This window comes from Myotis davidii, unplaced genomic scaffold (assembly GCF_000327345.1).
Source record: "Myotis davidii unplaced genomic scaffold, ASM32734v1 scaffold205, whole genome shotgun sequence".
In the NCBI taxonomy this organism is placed as follows: domain Eukaryota; kingdom Metazoa; phylum Chordata; class Mammalia; order Chiroptera; family Vespertilionidae; genus Myotis; species Myotis davidii.
Window position 1 is genome coordinate 988,124 of NW_006297573.1, and position 14,062 is coordinate 1,002,185.

A 14,062-nucleotide genomic window follows, 5' to 3' on the forward strand; every position below is an offset into this window, starting at 1 on the left:
ATCTTGATTGGTACCTGATGAGGGTCAGGCTGGCTGAGGGGAGGGGCCGCAGGTGATTGGCTGGTGGGCCCCACCCCCGATTGATGTGTGTGTGGGGCTGATCAGGGGCAGAGCTGCCTGGGGGGAGGGGCTGCAGGCCGATCAGGGTGGTTTGGGCCCACCAGGGGCAGAGTTGGTGGGGGGGGGCACAGGCAGTTGGCCACCCGATCCCACCCCCCATTGGCCCTGTTCGCTGGCTGCAGAGGGCGTCATAGCAACTGGTCGTTCCGGTCTTTGGCTTTATATATATATAGGTTATTGCACTATAGAAATTATAATAAAGTTATCATTTTTCTTTAAGCAGTCAAATGTAATCTTTATGTGTCAATAAAATATAAATGTTAATACTTGTACCCTGTCAAATTGGAATTATTTCTAATTAATCAGAAATGGTTTCAGCCATACTGTTTGTGGCTAAATGTAAATATTTCATAATTCACTCATGGAATTCTTTATTGGGTAACTGATAAGAGGCTCAATATTAAGTAAAGTTTTTATATTTTTCCTGAGACTGTATTCATTTCATGGGCATTTATTGAATACTTTTTACCACTAACCCCAAATCATCAAAACATTAATTGAGAGTGCTGCTCTTGTCCTCAGGTTTGTACTAGATGCTATTAAAGCATTATTTCATTTAACCACTTTAATTCATTGAGCTATTGAACATTACTTACATTTAGCAGAGGAAGAAACTGAAACTCAAAGAGTTTAAGTTATTTAGTCTAGTTCTTTTCTTTCCCAACTGTAAAGATTGGCTTACACAGTTGCAAAGATTTGTTTTCTACCACGGAATATGTAAAGAGCATTAATTCAATAAATATTTGCTGCGGAGCTGTTATGTACCAGATACTCTCCCAGGTTCTGGAAATAACAGTAAGCAAAACAGATGAAAGCCCTGCTCATAGGGAGCTTAGACTCTAACAGAATGTATGAAATGTTAACCTTGCCTTCAAGAAGCAGAGAATATAGCCAATACACATTAGATTGTATGTATTTTAGAATGTTAAAATTGAAAAGATAAGGGGAAATTTCGTGAAATATATGAAATTTGATTTATAACTTAAACAGCAAGTAGGGATTTAGTAGGTAGAAATTGGGAGGAAAGTAATTCTAGCTTGAGGCATAAAATGAATAAAATTCTGAGTTGTAGGAGAGAGATTAGAAGAAGGGACAGGTAACTGGACTGCTTTGTAGCTTCAGTTTCTTGTATGTAGGTGCACAGTGTTGGTTGAATTTGAAACAATGTTTAAATGAATGAAGTTAGAATAGGAGTGCAGCTATGAGGCAATGAGAATTAGATCTAGTGTTATTGTAGTGGGAATGGAAGAAAGGAATGGATATAACAGCTATTGGTGAAAGAACCAGTAGGCTCTGTTAATTATTGAATGTTTGTAGTAGTGTGGTGGCCAAAGGAGAAAGGAGACTAGATTATTAGGCTTGAACTGATTTTCCTATTTCATCAGATTATGAGATTTATTTTTCTTTTTCCATTGATTTTTAGAGTAGAAGGGAGGGAAGAAGGGGAAGAGAGAGAGAGAGAGAGAGAGAGAGAGAGAGAGAGAGAAACATGGATGTGGAGAGACACATCAATTGGTTACCTTGCACATGCACCCCGACCAGGGCCGTGGATAGAACCTGTAACCCAGTCATCTGCCCTTGACTGGGAATTGTACCTGCGACCCTTCGTTGCCAAGGGCTGACACTCTATCCACTGAGCCACACTGGCCAGGGCCACAATATTTTTTAAAAAATATGTTTTTATTGATTTTTAGAGAGGAAGGGAGAGTTAGAAACATCCATGAGAGCATGTGCCCTGCAGGGGATGGAACTGGCAACCTCTTGGTGCATGGGTCAACGCTCAACCACAGACAGTCACACTGGCCAGGCTCAAGTCATGAGATTTAAAAAAAATTCCAAGATGCATCATTATTTTATGAGCCACTATGAAAAAAATATTGCCAATTAAACAAAGATTGCCAACTCTAAAATGTATTCCGTTTCAGAGTTAAAATGTAAAAATGTGTGATCTAGAAATGATGAAATAGGGTACTCCTTATGATGGTTAGTGAGCCTTATAACCATTTTATTTTTATTTTTCGAGGACTATTTATAAATTAATTTGTAATCTTTCACATGCATTCAATCATTTAGCATTTACTTATTAACTAGGCACTCTTCTAGGCCACAGTGATACAGTGGTCAGTAACTACAGTCTCTACCCTCATAGAACTTTTTGTGTAGCAGGGGGAGGCAGACATAAATCAAAGATTCCATCAAAGAAATTTAAAGTTGCAGTTATTGTAAGTGCTATGAAAAAGCACTTGATGTAATACAGAAGAAAAACTGATTACGGAGGAGGTAAGAGTGTAGATGGGAGAGGCCAGATGACAGATGGTGATAATATCTAGGACAAAGTGGTGATGCAGATAGATAGAAGTGGATGGATTTTAGAGCTATTTAGGAGGTAGACTGGGTGATGGATGGGATATGAGGAATGAGGGAGAGGAAGGTGCCATTGCCCACCACTAGCTTTTTGGTTTATGTAACTGGATGGATTGTAGTTTAATCAGTTCACTGAGATAGAGAACATTGTAAGATGACCAGGTTTGGCAGGACATGCTTTGTTTGTTAATTTTTTAATGTGGCATCAGTGTTCAAGGTTAATTTCTTATCCCCCCTCTTATGTCATTGTTTTATTTAACCCCTTCCCCGGCAGAAACGTGTATACTCGTTTTCACAAAATGTTCTTTTTCAGTCGTCGACGAGTATACTAAGAAAATATGGTAAAAAAATATGGTTTATAGGAAGACGAGTTACAAACTGTTTTCATAACCAGCATCAAAAATACCATATAGAACCAAAATAAAAAAATTAGTCTGAAAAAGAAACGTTTTTAACAAAAAAATTGTTGGGGAAGGGGTTAAGTATGTTTAAGGAATAGTGTAGCTGAAATAAATTTGTTTTTTTTTTTCCTTGAGTGAGCACGGATAAAGTTCTGGGTGAAAGCATTTGGAAATATGTTGGTATTTTTTTTGAATTTATATGTAACATATTCAGCTATATATATGAATAGGTAACTGAGTAATGCAGTTATACATCATATGTATTTTCACTTAAGATTTGGCATTGGGCATCTGGTTAAACTTTAACTTTATTCAGTTGGTATATATGTAAATATGTAGTAAGGAAAAAAGATATGTTTTGAATTTCCTTTGAAATATCCCATTTGTGTAATTTTTGAGAGATATTGAATCAGTACAATCAGTTTATTTAAATTTTACATTTCATAGTAGAGCATATAGAGTTTGGCTCTGGAGTCAGACTGCCTGGAACAAAGGTGTGTTTTGCTATTTACTAGCAGTATGACCTTGCAGAAGTTATTTTGTTGTTTTAAGTCCATTGGCTTTTTTTTAATGGAAGATATTTGACTATGGGTGGTAGGCACACAATACAATATACAGATCGTGTATCATAGAAATGTGCACTTGAAATCTATATGATCTTATTGGCCAGTGTTATCCCAATACATTTAATAATAAAAATAAAATAAAATGTAGTTAAGTTCCTATGAAACTTTTTAATAGACCCTTTTTATAAAATCAGTTATCTGTAAAACTAAAGTAAACATATTTTAAAACTTCATCATAGTATATAGTTATGGGGAACTCCAGAACAATTACATCAAATAGAGCATATGCAGTTGTTATCTTTGTAAGGCTTTAAACTTGTAGCTCTATTTTCAAATTAATAGAATTTTACTTAAAATTAGAAATTAGAAAAATTACATCAAACAATGCCATTTGAAAGCCAAAACAACTGTGATTGGGAACATTTTAAACAATGCTCCTCTTTTGACTGATGATACAATTCAAGCATTAATCTTTAACAATAGACATAATTGTTTGGGTTACTTTAACTCATTCCTAAGAAATATGGCTAGTGTTTTTCTGTATTCACACCCAGAATAAAAAGATTTATGTTATTTGTAAGTTCGTTGTATTTGAAGGATGCCAGTTGTGACTGTGTGTTACCCTGTAACATATTCACACATTTTTCATGTGTAAATATTTTCATTGGAAAAAGGAAACTATTTCTCTTACAAATTATAACACTTATTATTTCTATTGTGAGACATAACCATAAACAGTCTTGAGTTTTGATTAGTTATAAACATCTTGCTTATTAGTATGTAAGGTTAATGAGGACAGAAATTGGGTTTCATTGTTCATTGTATCTCGCATAGTACCTGACAGAAATAACCACTAAGTACTTGATGAATAAGTGAATTTGATGTTTTATATTTAACTAGTGGCCTGGTGCACGAATATTTGCAACAGTGGGGTCCCTCAGCCTGGCCTGCAGGATCGGGCTAAAACTGGCTCTCCGACATCACCTGAGGGGTCCTGGATTGTGAGAGGGCACAGGCCAGGTTAAGGGACTCCACTGGTGCACGATAAAGGCCAGGGAGAGATGCGGGAGGTTGGCCAGTCGGGGAGGGACCGTGGAAGGGCTCCAGGGTGTGTCTGGTCCCTGTCGCTCAGTCCCGATCAGCCAGACCCCAGCAGCAAGCTAACCTACCGGTTGGAGAGTCTGCCCCCTGGTGGTCAATGCACATCATAGCGAGCAGCTGAGTGGCCTTAGCATATCATTAGCACATTACACTTTGATTGGTTGAACAGATACCAGACAATCGGACACTTGGCATATTAGGCGTTTATTATATAGGATGACTTGTAATTAATTACTGGTCTCAATAATATGGATGTACCTTTTCCTCACCAAAAGTAATTAATTATTTTGTTGTTTAATTGATTTGATGTCTGCTCAGTACTTAATTTCTTCCTTAGATGTTTTTACCCTTTTAAAGAGAAGAACACATAAGTGGTACATTTTATTGATGTCATCTTTATAAATTTGCTGTGCATTGGGTGTTTTTAACTGGAGGATGTGATCCTGAGGGGTCCTAACAATGTTTATAAGATATATCCTTGAGACAAAACAACCTTATTTGTCTTTTTGCTATACGATCTTTATTCTTATTTTAAAATCAAGTTTCTGAATATGTGTATCCTGCCCTTATCATGTTGCCTTTCCTTTTCTCAGTCTTTTGTCTTTATCTCACTGTCATTTACTTTACCTAGTCCTTAGCTCTGAAAGGGGACAGTCCAAATAAATATTACGTTGTTCTCCTAGTTTCTTCGTATTTGCCACTTAAAAACAATAAGCATGCTAAGTTTAAAATCTGAACACAAAGTTCAGTGCATGAGGATAGAGGATTGGCAAGTATAGGTAAAGAGAGGGAGTAGAAATGGGTACAATAATTGATGTTTCTATAAACAAAGAACTGAGATGGGGATAAGAAATAAGAGAGCAGAGATGACAGATCAACATATTGAAAGACATTTAAGGTCAGACAAGGGATTGCTATTTGTTACTAAAAATGCAAGCAGGTAGAAAAGGTTGTAGTAGATGAACAGCTTAGAGCGGACCTCACTCTTCATTTTATTTGATTGTATAGCTAAAAGCACATCAAAAATTCTAAATCAATATCTATATTTTATCTTGTTGCAGAATATTATTTGGGGAAGATGCTCAAGCACACACCAGTACTGGAAGTCTGCCGTGTTTTTATTGGTCATGATATGTGGCTAAGATATATTCTGTAGAATCGTTCCCTAAAGTTCTGTCTGCCAGGAGCTTTTACTTGGCTTTAAATCCTCAGTGGGTAAAATATTCTATCTATTGCCATATGGGAGAGGCTGATTACCTTCACCTGCCCTTCAAGGACATTGGTTTGAGTACCATTTTACATTTATCAGTTTATAATTTATCGACTGTCTTAATGCATGGTTACTGTTAGAAAAGTGACTCTAAAAATGACATCTGGGTCTCAATCGATGATTTTCATATCAAATGTTGTAGCTCTGTCTTCCAAAAGGACCCTGCTTGGTCTTCACTCTGCTTTTCACATCATTAACAATAAAGTTTAGTAATAACCTCATCCAGTAGCTTTATCTATGTTTACTGAGATACTAGTAAAAGCGTTCTCCTTTTTAATGCTATTATCTTTTAATTAAAAATGGATTTGTCACAATGTAATCAGGGAACAGAAATATGGAAATGGTGATGGAAAGATTCGTTGTAATATGCATTAGTGAAGAAAGTTTACTGGAAAAAAGTTATTAATTTCCCAAAGTTTTAAGAAATAAGCTATAAACATATTTAAGAAGTGTTTGGAAATTGTGAAGAATGTTATTTTGGTGATTTTCCAAACTGAGGCTCTGCCAACACTACATTAAATAAACAGGAATTTTGACGTCTGAGTTTGATCACTGGGACAGTCAAGCCAGCTATTTTAGGGTCCATAGCAGATTTACGTATGCTGGATCATGAGTAAATTGTCACTGCACGTTATACTTGATGGGCAATGAATTTTAATTTTTTTTTAATTAAGAAAACTTTTGGAAAGGGAAATTGTGGGTGAAAGTAATTTAGAATTTTGCAGGGAGACTACTACTCTTAAAGTTCATTGTGGTTTCTTCGTGTGTGTTTTTGCTCATTTGTAGTTAAACTAAAAGTACTGTTTATCTTGCTTTCCTTTGGTTTATTTCATACAAATATAAAGAGAACATTTTAATGGACTGAATGGACTCAAGTATTAATTTATTCTTTTTCCTCTTTCCAAGCTCACCACACTTATGTTTAGGAGAAACAAAAGTTATGAATTAAGGACTATCCGTCAAGTCATTTTATTTAGCCAAAGTTGCCCTGCGGAGTTATATTGAGGAAGTTAAAGTTTTCTACATGGCTAAATAGCTGAATCTGACGTCTTTAAGAACCACAAGAATGAAGTTGTTTATCTTAAAAAGAAAAATCACTTTGTGTCAGCATTTTTATCTTTCTTATAGACTGTTTAGGAATTTCGTAACAGAATGTCTTCTCAGTAGGTTTCTTAGTCAAGCAGTTTTAGTCGTTTTGCTAGAATTTAATATAACCTGGACACATTTGTAATTTTGTATATTAAATTTTTCATTTGAGTAATTTATTTTGAATAATTTATTTTAAAAGAGGCTCAATGTAAACAATTTAGATAGTAAAGTATAAAAAAGAAAATAGAAATGATATTTCCTCTCTTAGAGATTCCACTTTGAACATTATGGACTTCTAGACATTGTTTTATGCATGTATATGTGTGTGATGCAAAATATATATGCGGATAGATGCATAAATCATATTAATGATGTTCTTTCTTCTCACTCTATGTTCTGGATACCTCTTTTTAAAAATAATAAACTTTATTTTTAGAGCAATTTTAGGTTCACAGCGAAGTAGAGTGGAAGGCACAGAAATTTCCCATATACTCCCTGCCCCCACATTAACTCAGCCTCCCGCACTATCAAAATCTGCACCAGAGTAACACGTGTGTTACCATCCATGAACTGACATTGATACAGCATTATTATCCAGAGTCCCTAGTTTACATTAAGGTTCTCTCTGGATTGGGACAAATATAAAATGACATGATTCTACCATTATAGTATCATAAAGAACACTTTCACTATCCCCCACCTCCCCCCCAAATCCTCGGTGCTCAGCTTTTTCAAACCTCCCTCCCCACCTTCTTTCACTTAGAAATAATGCATTTGGTTTTTCTTAATATATTTTCATGACTTGATAACTCATTTCTTTTCAGTGCTGAATAATATTCCATTGTCTGGATATACCACAGTTTTTATCCATTACTGAAGGACATCTGGTTGTTACCAGGTTTGGCAGTTTATGAATAAAACTGCTATAAACATCTGTATGCAGGTTTTGGTTTAAATACAAGGTTTTATTTCATTTGGGTAAATACCAAGAATGCAATTGCTAGATCATATCGTAAGAGTGTGTTCAGTTTTGTAAGAAACTGCCAAACTGTCTTCCAAAGTATCTGTACCTCAAATTCAAAATAATTTCTACGAGCAATGAGAATATCATATTGCTCCACAAGCTTGTCAGCATTTGGTGTTATCAGTGTTTTGTACTTTGGCCATTCTAATAGTTTGAGTGGTAGTTCATTATTGTTTAATTTGATTTTCTTGATAACATTTGATGTGGAGCATATATTCATATGCCTACTTGCCTTCTGAATATCTTTTTCGGTGAGATCTTTGGTTCATATTTAAATTGGTGGTAGTTCATGTTCTTATTTTTGAGTTTAAAAGTTTTTTGTATATTTTGGATAGTAGTCATTTATCAGCTGTGTCTTTTGCAGAGATTTTCTCCCAGTCTGTAGATTGACTTTTCATTTTCTGGACATTGCCTTTCTCAGAGCAGAAGTTTTTCATTTTAATGAAGTCCAGCTTGCCAGTTATTTCTTTCAGAGGTTGTGCCTTTGGTGTTGGAGTTAGGAAGTATTTCCTCTGCTTCTATCTTCTGGAAGAGATTATAGAGAATTGGTAATAATTTCTTCCTTAAATGTTTGGTAGAATTCACTACTGAAGCTATCTGGGCCTGATGCTTTTCTGTTTTGGAAGGTCATTAATTATTTATTCAATATCTTTAATAGATATAGTCCTATACAGATTGTCTATTTGTTCTTGTGTGAGTTTTGGCGGACCATGTCTTTCAAGGAATTGGTTCATTTAATCTAGGTAATCAAATTTTTGAGCATAGAGTTGTTCATAGTATTTAATCTTCAAGTATTTTGGGAATTTCTATCTATCTTTTCACTGATTTTTAGTTTAATTCCATTGTGGTAAGAGCAGACGTATGATTTCTACTCTTTTAAATTTGTTAAGGGTTGTTTTATGGCTTAAAATATGGTCTGTTTTGGTGAATATTCTATGTGAAATTAAGGAGAATTAATCTGGTGTTTTTGGGTGAAGTAGCCTGTAGATGCCAATTACATCCGGTTAATTGATTGTGCTGCTGAGTTCAACTATGTCTTCACTGATTTCCTGCCTGCTGCATCTACCATTTCTGATAGAGGGTTGTTAAAGTCTCCAACTATCATAGTGGATACATGTGTGTCTTCTTCAGTTTTATCAGTTTTGCCTCACATATGTTCCCTGGATAGATTTTTATAGTATAAATATAAATTTATATCATTATAATATGTATGTGTCATAATCTATTCATCAGCACGTAATTGTGTCTATTAGCATACCGATGTGCTAGATGTGAGGATATAGTACTGAACAAGACACATTCTCTGCCCTGAAGGAGTTTATTATTTGAGAAATAAGTATGTAAAATGCTTGCTTCCTCAGGCTCACCAATTTCATCTCTTGTGATGATAATATGAAATTATTTTAATGTGAATTATTTTGATCCAGTACTAGTAATGGTCAAAATATTTTCATGTTTTTTTGGCCTTCTTTTACAATGCCTGTCTTGTGTTCCATTTGGGTTTCTCTTTTTGTTATTGATATAGAAGAGCTCTTTGTATATTAGAGACATTAATACTTTGTCCATATATAATAGGTATTGAATTTTTCCTGACTATTGAATTGTAACTCACCCTTGTTAACGTTCTTTTTCTTCTTCCTGTATAGAAATTTTCATTTTATGTAATTACATTTTCCTTTTGGATTTCTAGTTTTGCATACCATGCTAAGAAAGGCCTTTTCTACAAGATTGTTAAAGCAATTTTATTTTATTTTTTAAAAATATATTTTATTGATTTTTTACAGAGAGGAAGGGAGAGGGATAGAAAGTTAGAAACATCGATGAGAGAGAAACATTGATCAACTGCCTCTTGCACACCCCCTACTGGGGATGTGCCTGCAACCAAGGTACATGCCCTTGACCGGAATCAAACCTGGGACCCCTGCGTCTGCAGGCTGACGCTCTATCCACTGAGCCAAACTGGTTAGGGCTAAAGCAATTTTAATAAATACTTCTTTGTAGTAGATGCATACGTGTCATGCGTTTGACTTATCTAGATTTTATAACGTGAAGTAGCTTTATTTTTTTGAACTGGCTAGCTTATTATTCTAGTATTATTTATTAAATTAGCCATCTTTTCTCACTGATATGAAATATGTCTCACAGCAGGTACTAAATTCTCAAATGTGCTTGGATTTATTTCCCTACTCCCTATCATGTTTTATTCAGTGTCATTCTTTGCTAATAAATATAATAAATTTAAGTATTACTAAACTTTAATTACTGTAGTTTTATAATATGTTTTAATATGCAGTAAGACAAATCTTCTCATTTGGAATGTTTGGTTATTCCTTTTTTAAGTGTTTTGATTTATAAAACTTTCCAAGATGGTGGGATAACTTTTCAAATTTGACCCTGCTTTAAAGTTAGGATTTTTGGAAATAGTCATTTAAATTTTTGTTGTAGAAATAAAGTAGGTTTCTGTTTTTATAGAAGATTGAAATTCAATTATAGTTATATGAAAAGTAAAACAAAACTGAATTATTAAATTAGGAACAGCTTAACTAATTTTACCTTATGATAATTTTATTCTCATTTACTCTCTATAACAATGACAATAAAAGTATCCTTATAGAATAGTCAAGAATATTTGTCTCATTAATTTCTGTTTCTTTCACAGCATCTTACCTTGGTTATTTATTTACTTAGGAGTCATATCTAAGATAACAGACTTTCCCCATACAAAATGCCTCACTTTGTCGTGTCCTTTCCACCCCCCCCTCCCCCCCCCACACACACTTTATGACATCCTGACTTTCATACTCTTGATAAGGACTATCCAGAGGTTTCTGGTAGCTGGTGTTGGGAACTGAACCAAAGTCTTTCCTGTGGCCCATTTTCTTTTTAACTTAGGAAGAAAATACATACATGTATAGTCTCTTATTTTAAACATTTTAGACTTAGAAGATTCATGGTGCCTTTTTAAAAATAAACTTTTGAAATTATATAAATTACATATATTCCTTCTGTAAGATGTGGAAAAGGTTGATAATAGTGATATAAAAATAACCACATGATTTTACATTTAGAGAAACTATTGTCAATATTTCTTTCTAACCCTCCCTTCCTGTGCCAATATCTTGTGATACATAAAGTTTTAGACATTGCTGAGTGTTCTCCATTTTTACAAACTCATTGGAGACATTTTAAATGGCTATATAGCCCATAATGTGGATGCACTATATATATACAATTCACACATTTTATAAGCTTTTTCCTTCTTTTCCAAATTTTGTTAAATTATGCAGTTTTTTGGAGGAAACAATTTTTTCCTTTTCTTTATTCTAGTTGTTAGTTTAAAAATTCTAATTACAGCTGGTAAAAGTGCTATTAGTGATATACCTACATTTCATTAATTTCTCAGTTCACTGATTCATTTAATAAACATATTTTGGGGACCAATCACATGCCAGGCAGACATTAAGGATCTTCAAAAAGTTTACTGTCTAATGAAGCAATTTTCAATCAGTGTGCCATGGTAATTTTTTTAATTTAATTTTTTCCATCATCATTCATCCCCCCCTACCTCCATGCACTCTTCCACCTCCTCCATCACTCCTGACCCCACAATCACCACACTGTTGCCCATGTCTGTGAGTTCTGTCTCTCTCTTTTTTCCCCCTTAGTCCCTCATGCTGCAATACTTTTTTAAATGTGCAATACCTGACTATTTAGTCAGGGACACTGACCTCTTTTCCCTTAGATTGTCAAATTAAAAATGACAACAGCCAACACAACAATAGTCATTGGGTGTGAATGTCCTGTCTTGAGCCATAAATATAGGTCATACAATAGAGTTGCATCTTATTGCATAATAAGGTCACATCTGATTGGTTAATTCTCGGCTCCAGAAATCCTTATATACAAGTATAGGCACCTTATTTTTTTTAAGAAGTCACTTTGGAGCCCGGCGAGTGTGGCTTAGTTGGTTGAGCGTCATCCCATGCACCAGGAGGTCGCTGGTTCAATTCCTCAGCAGGGCACATGCCTGGGTTGCTGACTCCATCCCTCTCTGAAATCAATAAAAACATATTTTTAAAAAAGTCACTTTGAAGCAAAAAGGGCAGGTAATTACTACTATTATTATTTTATTTTATTATTTATTTATTTATTTATCCTTTTTTCCATCGATTTTTTTAGAGAGAGTGGAAGGGAGGAAGAGAAGGAGAGAAGGAAAGAAAGAGAGAGAAACATTAATATGAGAGACACATCGATTGGTTGCCTCCCATATGCGCCCTGCACACCTCTTTCTTTCTTTCCTTTCTTTTTCCTTTTTTTTTTTCCCCCCCCAGCTAGGGCTTTTTTTGTCAGATTGACAAAAATATTTTTTGGTGTGCCACAGACTTTTAGTATTTAGTTTATTTGTGCCATGAGATAAAAAAGGTTGAAAATTGCTGGTCTAGTGTAAGAGACAGGTAAGAAACAAATAATTACAATACAGTGTGATGAGTGCTGTGATAGAGGAAGTATTCTATGAGGAAAGAGGAGGGGCATCTGTCTTAGTTTGAGGTTTGGAAGAGGGTGGAAATCTTACCAAACTTACCAGAGGAGGTGAAACTTAAGCTAGGTTTTAGGGAGTCATGATAATAAGGTGGTCAAAAAATGAAGGTGAGTCCTGGCTGGTGTGGCTCAGTTGGTAGTGTGTCATCCCATTCACTGAAAGGTTGCCTGTTCAATCCCCAGTCATGGCACATGCCCGGGTGCCAGGCTCGGTTCCCTGTAGAGGCGTACAGGAAGCAGCCGACTGATGTTTTGCTTTCACATCAATGTTTCACTCTCTCCCTACTGTCCTCCTTCCCTCTCCCTCCACTTCTAAAAATAGATTTTAAAAATCTTTTTTTTAAAAGAAAAAATAATGAGGGCAAGCAGGAAGGCATTCTAAGTAGAGGGATCAACACATGCAAAGGCATGGAGGTATCAGACATCATGTCAAGTTTAGGAAGCTCTAATAATAGAATTAAAAATGCCTTCAGTATATGGTGCATGTGGGGGAGTGGCAAAAGACAAAGCTGAGTAAGGGGACAGATGTCATTTCATGAAGGGCCTTGACTATCATCCTCAGGGCTGGGGGTGCAAACGTGAGCAAGGCAAAGGCCTGGGGGAACATGTTTGCAGCTGTAATTCTCATTGTGTATCAGCAGTCCTCAAATTAGTAGCTCAAGCCTAGACCTCACGCTTGAGCTCCAGATCTATATAATCCAACTGCCTTGTTGTCCTCTCTAGAATATATCTAGAATGTAAGCTCGTGACAGAAGTATAGTAGTCTGCACTTCATGTTGTCGACAGGTTCTGCAACTTTAAGTGAAATGATAGATAAGTAAAGCAATTTCCCCATAGGTTAGTTGATACAAACAAGAATTAAGTTCCTATGACATTTCATCAACATTATATAACTAAATGATGTTGAACGAAATGACTTTATTCAAGGACCTGTTATATTTCACTGCCTTTGTTCTAAGCTTTATCTGCATTGCCTAGAATAGTGCCTGACAATAATTTATCAGATGATTAAATAAGTAATGATTCTCTACTGTTTCTCTCAGAGGCATCTCACATTCCACATAAATCAAATTCATGATCTCCCTCTAACCTGCCCCTCTCCTAATATTCCCTATATCAGTGACTGGCAGCATCTATTTAGTTTTATAAGCCTGGAACCTGGCTCAGTTTATCCTTGATATATCACTGTTTCTCACCTTCCACATCCATTTTATCACCAAGACTTAGTGAATTTTTGACACCCTTTCTCATATACTAGTATCTATAGCTGTCCGTCTCCACAGCTCCAGTCCAACCTACTATTATTATTTCACTTATGGTCTTGTACAATAGTAGCATACTCTCACCATCTACTCTTGTCCCTTTTCAGTCTATTCTCTTTGCTGCTATTGAAGTCAAATAAACCCACAGAATCTGATTCTGATATTTCTGTTTGAAACTAGGTGCTAGGATAAAGAACACAATTCTTAACATAGTCTACAAGGCCCTGTGTGCTCTGGCCCCTGTCTAGCCCTAGAGCCACATCTTGTGTTACTTTTTTGGACTTTCTCTTCACCTTGGCTTTTTAAATTCTTCCAATGGACTATGT

At 35.5% G+C, this 14,062-nt stretch overlaps 1 protein-coding gene across 9 annotated transcripts in view; it reads left to right on the top strand.

The window, feature by feature from the left end:
* Positions 1-14,062, top strand: part of ATG4C (autophagy related 4C, cysteine peptidase) — a 71,671-nt gene that overhangs the window by 2,378 nt on the left and 55,231 nt on the right. Inside the window, exon 1 of one of the 9 annotated variants that reach the window (XM_015570158.1) lies at positions 3,359-3,379. The exons of 7 other annotated variants lie outside the window; for them this stretch is intronic. The gene's annotated coding sequence lies outside the window, so the exon portion shown is untranslated. Of the gene's footprint in view, positions 1-3,358; positions 3,380-6,299; positions 6,463-14,062 lie in introns of those variants that run through there. One more of the 9 variants, XM_015570156.1, reaches the window with a different exon arrangement.